The 12256-nt window shown below is 46.0% G+C and overlaps 1 long non-coding RNA gene across 1 annotated transcript in view; it reads left to right on the top strand.

Moving 5' to 3' along the window:
- The window catches only part of LOC136573485 (uncharacterized), a 44292-nt gene extending 40218 nt beyond the window's left edge, over nt 1–4074 (top strand). Inside the window, exon 5 of the long non-coding RNA XR_010785891.1 lies at nt 1076–4074. This is a non-coding gene — a long non-coding RNA (uncharacterized lncRNA). The remainder of the gene's footprint in view (nt 1–1075) is intronic.
- The last annotated feature ends 8182 nt before the right edge of the window (nt 4075–12256 follow it).

The raw sequence follows: 12256 nt of genomic DNA, 5'->3' as shown, positions 1-12256 counted from the left end.
TCTAGATCTGCTTTACATAAGCAAGCAGGGTAGTATTCAACTTTGAGGGAAAAAATGACAGATCAGATATAGAATGCATCGGTTTAGAATGGTAGCAGGTAAATGATGAACTTAAGAGGTAATGGATAAGCTGGAGAGGGGAGAATCTGGAAGGGAAAGACTGTAAAATAAAGCAGTGATGATCATAGAAATTAAAACAAAGTAGGAAGTAGTGAATAACTTTGATGTGACGTTTATAGCTACTCATGTATAGTACTGATAACTTCATCAGAATTGAGTAACTAGGGTACCTGGTTGTGCCAGACGAAATGGCTCTGATAGCCTGGCCTCCACTTGCAACTGCAGTGTATTGTAACCCTGCTATTATCATTGCACACAGGCCATATCATCAGAACAAGGAAAATATCTGCTTTAAAGGGGTTCTGTCATTTAAAAAAATAAAATCAATATTTACTTATTCCTCCCCTATCAGTCTTCTTATTGCATCTTCTCCCCATCGATCTTCTCCTGGCTCCTGTAGTCCCCTCCAGGGTCACGTCACCTCCAGCTGGCCGGATCTTCTTCTTGTGACATTATGCACACTCTCGGCAGTCTCCTTCCTGCAGGTCAATGTACGCTATGTCACTAGTCATGTAGTGTTCAATGCCTAGCAGGGAATGCTGACTCCTTTGCCACTCTGTTGCTGAGACTGTGCATGCCCATTGTTTCTCTGCAATAGCATAAGAACACTCGTGGCAAGAAAGCACATATGCGCAGTCTCAGCAATAGCCTGGCATTCCCTGCTAAGCAGTGAACGTTACGTCACCAGTGACATAACGTACACTGACCTGCTGGAGAGAGAATGCAGAGAATAGATGGAGGAAAACAGGAAGAAGAGGAGGTGAGGTGACCCAGGAAGGAATTGGGGGGAGGACTGCAGGAGCCATGATAAGTTCGGCAGGGAGAAGATGTGATAATAAGACTGACGGGGGAGAAATAGGTAAGTATTGATTTTTTTCTTCTATTGAACAAAACCCCTTTAAATCTCTTGTCATATCTCTCATAAAATGTAAAGTTTTTCTCTATTTCATCATAGGAACAGAAAAGCAGAAATAACCTGATGAATCCTTCATATGACAGACACCAAAAACACAAATGATGGAACTCGCTGTCTATTACAGGTTCCATTGGGTTTCCATCAAGGTCATTTTACTGGAAAAACTGTCAAAAAAAACTGTCAAAAGGCAACATCTCAAGACAGGAATCAACATTGCAAGTGGTTTCATGCATCATTGGAGAATATAAGAAATCTATAGCAGAGATAACATACAGGCCTGATGACCCCCTAACACCAATTTAGAGACCATAAAACTTTCACATCCCTTATCAGTGGACTAATTAAGTATTTACTCCTCTACTTATCCTGTTCTGTTATTGTTTTAGGTGCAAATTAATCACACCATGTCTGTGCCCTTATATGTATGTGTGTATGCCCTTATATCTATGCCTCTTTTGATCTATTCCATTTAAGCCTGAGGAAGAACCCTGAGGAGGTTCGAAAGCTTGCTATAACATCATGTCTTTTTGCTAGCCTAAAGGTATCATATCTACAAGATTACTTGGTTTCTCTTACTGAGAACAATGATGCTGGAAAAACTAGCGCTGCATGCTGCAGTATTGTTTCTCACATTTACGATGGAAACTCTGGACAGAAACAGGAGGTGTGAACAGAGCCTATGTCAGGTGGGTTGTCTCCTGCTGCAAGCTACTCTCACCCTCTCATCTCTTCAGTAAGCATATGTCCTCAAAAACCTTTAACCAAAAGTTTTGTTTTAAACTAGGTTTTAACCCCTTCATGACCAGGCCTCAAAGGCCTTGAATGACCTGCCAAATTTTTTGCATATTTTTTTTTACTTTCTGCATTTCAGCAGCCATAACAGTTTTTTTCCAGTAATGTTCCTGTTTGAAGCCAGATTTTATACAAAAGAAGTTTGTATACACATGTGTCCCTATAACGCAGGCTGCTGTTAGGGCAAAACCTAGTGTGCCGTAACAGCAGGCGTACTGAACAGACAGCCCTGTTGTCTAAGGGCACTTTCACACTTGTGCCCATGTCTCACTTGATTTCTTTTGCTTGGCACCATCCTTGGAACAAAAATGCCAAAGCCACAAGATCTGGCATATGCCGAAACAAATGGTGCTGGACAGACCTCATTGACTATAATGCAGTCCATCTGGCTTCTGGAATTTAAACTGGCATTTTGTCCAGGATTTTATGTTAGATCTACAGCAGAGGCTCTAAACCACGCTTCTAGTACAAATGTGAAAATGTCTCTTAACCTCAAGCTTTCCCCAAACCTGATGTTTACTCATTGGCCCTTGCGAGACCCCAGATGCAGTTTGAGACTTCATTCACAGATTCATTTTTAATATTTTTTTTCTCTTCTTTCTTCTCAGAGGTACGATGTGAAGCATTATAACATTATCCCCACCTACAATGGGGAAAAATGGAAATATTTAATTCCTTTTTTGTGCTCCAAAACATAACAGAGAAGCAGAATAGTGACTGAAAGTCTTAATGCATATGTGAATGGGCCCTAAACAATGAGACATTAGGAGATGAGCCCCTGCCCCTGAAAGCTTACAATTTAGATGGCTCTTGGCCTAAGGACCCCTTCACACAAGCACATGCGGCATGACCAAAGTTGGACAAAATAGATGTATCAGCACGCAGTACTGTACTTTTTGCGCATGCAGGGCCACTTCATATGCATGCATGACACACCCTGGATTAAAAGGCTATTTGTGTAATGAGGTCCAGATGTATTCTTTCCCCCTGGTTTTGCACAGTGTTTCACACCTCCCTTTCCGTATTTATGCACCTCCATTTCCGTATTTCCGCACCTCCCATAGACTTCTATGGGGCCTTTGTTGCACAAATACGCACAAAAATAAAGCATGCTGCATTTTTTTTTGCGCGCGTGATATTCTCAAACAAGAGTAATTAATGAATTCCATTCTCTGTGTTTTACGCGTGCAGATTTTGCATGGCCAAATACGTGCGCTAACACGGCTGTGTAAAGCCTCCTTAAGGCTGGTCCCCATTCATCAGTTGTGTAATAGCAGTGGGTTATGCCAGAGCAATTTTGCACTTATTGCATTGGTCCAGTGTCCAAAACCAGACAGAAAGATGCAGCATGCAGTGATTTTCTATCTGGCACAAATAGGCAACCAGTAGCAAAACTGATGTGTGCTGGGTGCAATGAAATGTCCCATAGAAACAATGGAATCAGTTTTAAGAAACACAGGACTGCTGGGTATAGGGTACCTGGCATAAATAGTGTAAAAACTATATTGGAATGAACTACATCATACACATCAGAACACACATGTAGAAACAACAGATCTGGGAATAACTATATTTCTAAAAATGCATAAAGATATACTATCTCAACCAAAATGAAAGCAAAAACAAGTGATGTTCACTAAATTACTTGAGTGCTTTGTGTTGCATAAATCATTACTTAGAATATGTATTACCCTGTATCGGATGAAATAGTATTGTAGAAAGCTGAAGAGAGGGATTTTTTTTTAGCACATTCACTTTATATGTAACTCACTATGTGATAAGTGACACTCCAAGTTTTTTCCAATAACCTAATGGTCATTTGCCTGGAAATAATATCCCGCTGTATGGAGCCTCTATTTATGTATGGAGGCTTCACTGGGTAAGAGGCCATAGCCTTGACCTGGATCTCGGTTAGCACGTTCCTATGCATAAAGATTCTGAAGGCGTCTATTCAAAGTGAATAGGCGGGAGGGGGGAGGCCAGTTTGCCATCTGTGCTATGGAAAAATCCTGGGGTCAGTAGGACAGAGTCCACAGCTGGCTGACCTGTGTGACAGAGAACTGTCTGAGTTGTGGCTCATGTCCTTCAACCCCTGCTAACCGTCTGGGTTATTTGATGCTATGACATGCTAATAAGGACTGTGCCTTTTGCAAGTTCAGTTTTCATTGTTACAGTGTTACTTGAAGTTAAAGGGTGTAAAATATTCCGAATGTGACATTATATCACTTTAAATAAATATTTAGTAAATGTGCACAAATGTATTTGCTAGGGAGTATTTCACAATAATATAAAATATGATTTTCGTGAACTATTTCTGCGCGTAATAAATAGAAAATGTCTATCATAAATAGACGTACGCATGGCCATAGACATAGGATTACTGTTGGCTCAAAGTTAAATGAATGATAAGAGTTGGGACTGATAATGACTTCTATGAATCCCAATTCCTACATTTAAAATACATTTAAGACATGGACAAACATACAAGGAAGCGTACAGGAAGCGAGATAAGTAGCGATCCAACACCTCTGTCATTATCATCTTTAGTAGCATTCAAAGGATGTTTGCCTACTTTGTCTACAAATAGATGAAAAATGGTATTGTTCAGTTTATCGCTGGGTCATTCGAAATTGAAGGATAATCATTCAGTGTAAACACTGCTAGCGACTGAATAACATACGATAATTCATTGGCTTATCTTTCATTAGTTAAGACCTAAAAATCAAATGGCTATCAGACTATGTAAACAGGCAGTTCTTCTATGAACCACTACCTGTATACTGTGAATGGAGGCAGGTGACTGGGGGCAATCTTTGGCCTGCTTATTACTCCTGAGTGAAAGCATAGAAGCAATAATCATTGAGACAACTATCATCTGAATAGTTGCTCAATAAAACTAGTACCAACAACCTGTCTGTTTGTGCGTGAGTGAGTGGGTTTGTGAGTGACTTGTAGTAGTGACCCAGTACATCATCCTGGTTGGTATTATTGTATCTTGACGCCACCGGAAGCCAGGGGTTTGACAGGAGGAATGCCCCTGTCACACCTCCAGCTCCCGATAGGGTCAAGTTTGGAGGGTCCTAGCAGTGTCTGCATTGCTTTGAGCCACCCCTGTTGGGTTAGGGTGAGGGTTCCTTTTCCACTTGGGCTTAGATTATGAGCTGTAAATGGTGGCAGCTTACAGATAATAATCAAAACCTAAGAAGAAAACGAACCCTCAGCCTAAGCCAGCAGAGCCAGCTAGAAGCAATGGAGACGCTGCACATCTGACTGACCGTTCGGCACAGCGCCGCATCTCTGGGATGGCTCACAGGCAACCGGACGATGAGGCTTCAGTCCCGGGCGGTAGCTGTGTGTTTTGTCCTGGCTGCCGGCTGCCTGCTCCCTGCACCCCGGCGGCTCTCAGCTCCATCACGGCCGGTCCCCCGCGCACTGTTCCTGCCCATGTCCCGCCGTCGTAGATGCTGATGATGCTTTTCCGTGGCTCTGAGGAATCCCTGCAGTGGTACTGCAGTCTGCGGGCGCTGGCTAACACAGTTGCTCCCCCCGTGTGGCCTCCCTGCTGCCAGCCGCGAGCTAAACATGACATGGGGGGGAGAAGGGCCGCCTTGCCTCTGCTGCCGGCCACAATGTTACAATGACATCGGGGGGAGTGTATGTGTGTGTGTGTGAGGCATGCTGTTGTTACACCACCAGAGAACAGCCTTGAAGCTGGGGCTGCGCAGCTGCAGTGTGGGCTGCTCTATGCTGCTCCAAAGAAGCCTTCCTTACTGGGCTTGCAAGACCTGCAGCCCAGCCAACTGTGCAGCCATGCATGTACTGACCCTCTGTCAATCTTGGCTCCACCAGGACTTCCTGGTGGCGTCAAGATACAATAATACCATCCTGCTCCACTCCATAAATGTCATACATGCATCTCTTATGCTGTGCAAACCTGTCTTGTCATTTCCAGTATGTGTGTTGCACAGCTGAAGCGCTTGAGAGGTTAATGTTTGTAAAATCCAAAGCCTGTATGTAAATCTATCAAGTCTGTCATGTCATGTGGTGTGAAAGGAGGTTATAAAAGGGAGTGTATGTGAGCGGGAAAGGGTCCATGTCTTCAGGAGTGATGCTGTTCAGGAGGTCCAGGTACATGGGGACACCTTTAGTCCTCATGTACTGAAGCATGGAGGAGAAGCAGAGAAGCAAAGATTTCTTGTACAATGTATGATTGAATGTTAATGGAGTGAGCCCCACAGAGGGAGCAATTGTAAGTAACTACTTCTTCTCAAGGCCAGCGCAGAGGTACTACCTCATTGTCTAATTTTCATATGTGGCTGTCTGGAGCCTGGATCACCACATAAAGGTATATCCTTTAATTGTCACACCAACGCGTTTTCAAGACTGGGTGGAGGTACTGCAAGATAATAATCTCTGTTCACACTCATGCATCTTTGTGCTTATGAGAGCCGTGTGGAGGTACTACGTTCTGAAGACTAGCCTTTTACCTGCACTGTGAAGTCTATAATGAACTGCCTTGTAATAATTATTTCAAGTTTCCAAGTAAATTTTGCCGGGCTCTAACCATGGTACTAAGAACTGTCTGTGGCTGCATTTATTCTCCGCTGAGGGTCATACCGGTGTGTGCAGGAATGGTGGCGTCAGCTGTGACAACTACAACCCCTGTTATCCTGTTTAGTGGGCATTTGCCTATCCTAGTGGTGTCCCAGGTGGCCTGCAGTGATACTCTGGCACTGGCTGCATGCGTCCCTCCAGGAAGGAGTCTGGTAAGTGCCACCGTGACATGTCAACACTATACCCTCCCAGCTCTCCACGTCCGTCAGGTGTCTGGGGTATTCCTATGAGATGCTGCACTTACATGCTCCACCCCTGATCACATAATGGTGATGTCATTGAAGGTCCTTCATCCCCAGTGAGGGAGTCATATGACGATGACATCATAACAGCTCCTGTATGCACATGGCTGCTTTCTGGCTAGGTGTTCGTTAGTATTCCATAGCAACTGAGGCCACAGGGTGTTTGTAGTCTTCCCTGTAATCTGCACAAGGATGCTGGACCTTTAATGACATCACTGTCATGTGATAAGGGGCGAAGCATGGACCTCTCTCACTGGTGATGGAGAACCGTTGATGACATCGCTGTCATGTGATCAGGGGCAGAGTACTTAAGTCAGGTCCTTCATCTCCAGTGCTGTGCTGCTTCTGATACCTGTTGTATGGGATGAAGAATGTATGTAGCACAACTGCACCACCAGAAACACTGGCACTATAATTTCCAAATAGTTACTAGTATAGTGAATGTAAGCGACAGTTGATCCAACAGTCAGAGACAGTTGGCCAGCCAATAGGTGATGAGCAGAGAATTCGACCATCAGTCACAAGTTGCTTCATTTCACTTAAAAATATTCGCTGACATATGTGAGATATAAGTAAATAAACCAACACATCAGTGTAAACCAAGCAAATGTTTCATTACACCACTTCCAAACCAAAATTTGGACTTGTCTGTGGCCTATCAATGTATAAAGTAATCACAATTTGAATTTGAGTTTGGAGTCAATCTCTTGCTACTAGGGTCTATTTCTTAATGTACCTTTACTTTACACTGAGCAACTATTGTTTAGATAGTCGCTCAGAAAAGTCAATATGTACCAATGACAGCCGTTCATTTGCTTTTAAGCAGAGCACTTATTGTTCATTACTTATTTGCCGAGATGTTGTACGTAGCGGGACTTTCCAGGCAAATATGTTTGCAAGTGGTTCAATTACGAACTTCTGTGACTTTACACCAGACGACTTTTGATCAACCAGTAATTAATTTTTAGGTGGGCTGAAAAAAACCTCCAGTAAACAGGCCATCATTCATAGATTATCAACGATCGCTGATAGGACCAATCGTTGTTTGACTTTTACGCCTGCATAAACTGAATGCCAAATGATAAGTGAATGAAGTATCATTCGTTGATCAGTTGCTGGTAGTCTTTACACTAAATGATTATCGATCACTTTTGAGCAATCCATCCATAGACTGAATTATAATCTTTCCATATAAAAGGGCCCTAATAATCTAACAGTGTTGTGTTATCCAGTGAACAACACCCCCTTCAAAAAAGATCATATTCTAGGCACAACTAAAAAAGGTTGTCCATCTTGAAAGTCAATACTAAGGTGCTGTGAATGCAGCCACGTAGTCCTAGTCAGCTAATTTGCGGGATGTTAAGTTACTAGAGAAGAGCACACTGTCTTCTTTTTCTTAGGGTATCTTTTAGTTTTTATTATTTAAAAGAGTTTGACTTGGTGTTCATTGGAAGTCACACATATGCTAACAAACAAATACGTACATATCTTCAATTCTTGACATCAACAGTTGGATGTAAACCCTTGGCAGCAATAGAGATTTTGAGTTATTGTTGTCACTAGCATCTTATTCTTATTAATTTCATTGGAACTCAGGGGAAAAGTGGGAAACAATATAATCCAGAGCCAATGTATAGATTACACCTATTGGCTATACTATATTCTGGGGCGATCAGTAATAGTGTGATGTCTACACACATATGACTTCTGAAGAGATGTATGCAATATTTACACTGTCACATATAGCATAATCCTTTGTTTTTGAGCCTTAATTAAATGGTTAAAAATATGATGACTATCCTTTTCAGCTGTACAACCTAGACCTGTAACTTGCCCGACTAGCCAAAAATCTGTATCCAGCTACCCATGACCTGCAACTAGAGATGAGCGAGCACCAAAATGCTCGGGTGCTCGTTACTCGGGACGAAATTATCGCGATGCTCGAGGGTTCGTTTCGAGTAACGAACCCCATTGAAGTCAATGGGCGACCCGAGCATTTTTGTATATCGCCGATGCTCGCTAAGGTTTCCATTTGTGAAAATCGGGGCAATTCAAGAAAGTGATGGGAACGACACAGCAACGGATAGGGCAGGCGAGGGGCTACATGTTGGGCTGCATCTCAAGTTCCCAGGTCCCACTATTAAGCCACAATAGCGGCAAGAGTGGGCCCCCCCCAACAACTTTTACTTCTGATAAGCCCTCATTAGCAATGCATACCTTAGCTAAGCACCACACTACCTCCAACAAAGCACAATCACTGCCTGCATGACACTCCGCTGCCACTTCTCCTGGGTTACTTGCTGCCCAACCCCCCCCTGCACGACCCAGTGTCCACAGCGCACACCAAATTGTCCCTGCGCAGCCTTCAGCTGCACTCATGCCACGCCACACTCATGTCTATTTATAAGTGCGTCTGCCATGAGGAGGAACCGCAGGCACACACTGCAGAGGGTTGGCACGGCTAGGCAGCGACCCTCTTTAAAAGGGGTGGGGCGATAGCCCACAATGCTGTACAGAAGCAATGAGAAATATAATCCTGTGCCACCGCCATCAGTAGCTACACACGTGGGCATAGCAATGGGGAACCTATGTGCCACACACTATTCATTCTGTCAAGGTGTCTGCATGCCCCAGTCAGACTGCGGTTTTTTATAAATAGTCACAGGCAGGTACAACTCCGCAATGGGAATTCAGTGTGCACCCACAGCATGGGTGGCTCCCTGGAACCCACCGGCTGTACATTAATGTATCCCATTGCAGTGCCCATCACAGCTGAGGTAATGTCATGTTTAATGCAAGTGGGCTTTGGCCCACACTGCATGCCCCAGTCAGACTGGGGTTCTTTAGAAGTGGACACATGCAGTTACAACTCCGTGTGGACCCACGGCATGGGTGGCTTCCTGGAACCCACCGGCGGTACATAAATATATCCCATTGCAGTGCCCAACACAGCTGATGTAACGTCAGCTGTAATGCAGGTGGGCTAAAAATTAATTGGATTACACTGTAGGCGAGGGCTCCAAATAATTGGTGTACCAACAGTACTAATGTACCTCAGAAAAATTGCCCATGCCCAACCAAGAGGGCAGGTGGAACCCATTAATCGCTTTGGTTAATGTGGCTTAATTGGTAACTAGGCCTGGAGGCAGCCCAGTTAAAATAAAAATTGGTTGAGGTGAAAGTTTCAACGCTTTAATGAGCATTGAAACGTATAAAAATTGTTTACAAAAATTATATGACTGAGCCTTGTGGGCCTAAGAAAAATTGCCCGTTCGGCGTGATTATGTGAGGTTTCAGGAGGAGGAGCAGGAGGAGGAGGAGGAATATTATACACAGATTGATGAAGCAAAAATGTCCCCGTTTTTGATGGTGATAGAGAACGATGCTGCCATCCGCGGGTGCAGCCTACGTATTGCTTAGGTATCGCTGCTGTCCGCTGGTGAAGAAGAGAAGTCTGGGGAAATCCAGGCTTTGTTCATCTTGATGAGTGTAAGCCTGTCGGCACTGTCGGTTGACAGGCGGGTACGCTTATCCGTGATGATTCCCCCAGCCGCACTAAACACCCTCTCTGACAAGATGCTAGCCGCAGGACAAGCAAGCACCTCCAGGGCATACAGCGCGAGTTCAGGCCACGTGTCCAGCTTCGACACCCAGTAGTTGTAGGGGGCAGAGGCATCACCGAGGACGGTCGTGCGATCGGCTACGTACTCCCTCACCATCCTTTTACAGTACTCCCGCCAACTCAGCCTTTACTGGGGACCGGTGACACAGTCTTGCTGGGGAGCCATAAAGCTGGCAAAGGCCTTGGAGAATGTTCCCCTGCCTGCGCTGTACATGCTGCCTGATCTCTCTGCCTCCCCTGCTACCTGGCCCTCGGAACTGCGCCTTCTGCCACTAGCGCTGTCGGATGGGAAGTTTACCACCAGCGCCCTGTGGTATAGCATCATTCTGGAACCCCTTTCCTCTTCGGGAATGAGAGTAGAAAGGTTCTCCTTATACCGTGGGTTGAGCAGTGTGTACACCCAGTAATCCATAGTGGCCAGAATGCGTGTAACGCGAGGGTCACGAGAAAGGCATCCTAACATGAAGTCAGCCATGTGTGCCAGGGTACCTGTACGCAACACATGGCGGTCCTCACTAGGAAGATCACTTTCAGGATCCTCCTCCTCCTCCTCCTCTGGCCATACACGCTGAAAGGATGACAGGCAAGCAGCATGTGTACCCTCAGCAGTGGGCCAAGCTGTCTCTTCCCCCTCCTCCTCATGCTCCTCCCCCTCCTCCTCCTCCTCAACGCGCTGAGATATAGACATGAGGGTGCTCTGACTATCCAGCGACATACTGTCTTCCCACGCCTCCGTTTCCGAGTGCAAAGCGTCTGCCTTTATGCTTTGCAGGGAACTTCTCAAGAGGCATAGCAGAGGAATGGTGACACTAATGATTTCAGCATCCCCGCTCACCATCTGGATAGACTCCTCAAAGTTTCCAAGGACCTGGCAGATGTCTGCCAACCAGGCCCACTCTTCTGTAAAGAATTGAGGAGGCTGACTCCCACTACGCCGCCCATGTTGGAGTTGGTATTCCACAATAGCTCTACGCTGCTCATAGAGCCTGGCCAACATGTGGAGCGTAGAGTTCCACCGTGTGGGCACGTCGCACAGCAATCGGTGCACTGGCAGATTAAACCGATGTTGCAGGGTCCGCAGGGTGGCAGCGTCCGTCTTGGAGTTGCGGAAATGTGCGCTGACCCGGCGCACCTTTCCGAGCAGGTATGACAAGTGTGGGTAGCTTTTCAGAAAGCGCTGAACCACCAAATTAAAGACATGGGCCAGGCATGACACGTGCGTGAGGCTGCCGAGCTGCAGAGCCTCCACCAGGTTACGGCCGTTGTCACACACGACCATGCCCGGTTGGAGGCTCAGCGGCGCAAGCCAGCGGTCAGTCTGCTCTGTCAGACCCTGCAGCAGTTCGTGGGCCGTGGGCCTCTTCTCTCCTAAGCTGAGTAGTTTCAGCACGGCCTGCTGATGCTTGCCCACCGCTGTGCTGCCGTGCCGCACGACACCGACTGCTGGCGACGTGCTGCTGCTGACACATCTTGATTGCGAGACAGAGGTTGCGTAGGAAGAGGAGGAGGAGGAGGGTGGTTTAGTGGAGGAAGCATACACCGCCGCAGATACTAGCACCAAGCTGGGGCCCGCAATTCTGGGGGTGGGTAGGACGTGAGCGGTCCCAGGCTCTGACTCTGTCCCAGCCTCCACTAAATTCACCCAATGTGCCGTCAGGGAGATATAGTGGCCCTGGCCGCCTGTGCTTGTCCACGTGTCTGTTGTTAAGTGGACCTTGGCAGTAACCGCGTTGGTGAGGGCGCGTACAATGTTGCGGGAGACGTGGTCGTGCTGGGCTGGGACGGCACATCAGGAAAAGTAGTGGCAACTGGGAACCGAGTAGCGCGGGGCAGCCGCCGCCGCCATCATGCTTTTGAAAGCCTCCGTTTCCACAAGCCTATACGGCAGCATCTCCAGGCTGATCAATTTGGCAATGTGCACGTTTAACGCTTGAGCGTGCGGGTGCGTGG

Source organism: Eleutherodactylus coqui, chromosome 1 (genome assembly GCF_035609145.1).
Source record: "Eleutherodactylus coqui strain aEleCoq1 chromosome 1, aEleCoq1.hap1, whole genome shotgun sequence".
NCBI classification, from domain to species: Eukaryota; Metazoa; Chordata; class Amphibia; order Anura; family Eleutherodactylidae; genus Eleutherodactylus; species Eleutherodactylus coqui.
The sequence above is the reverse complement of the archived record's forward strand: the minus strand, read 5'-3'. Positions and strand labels throughout refer to the sequence as shown.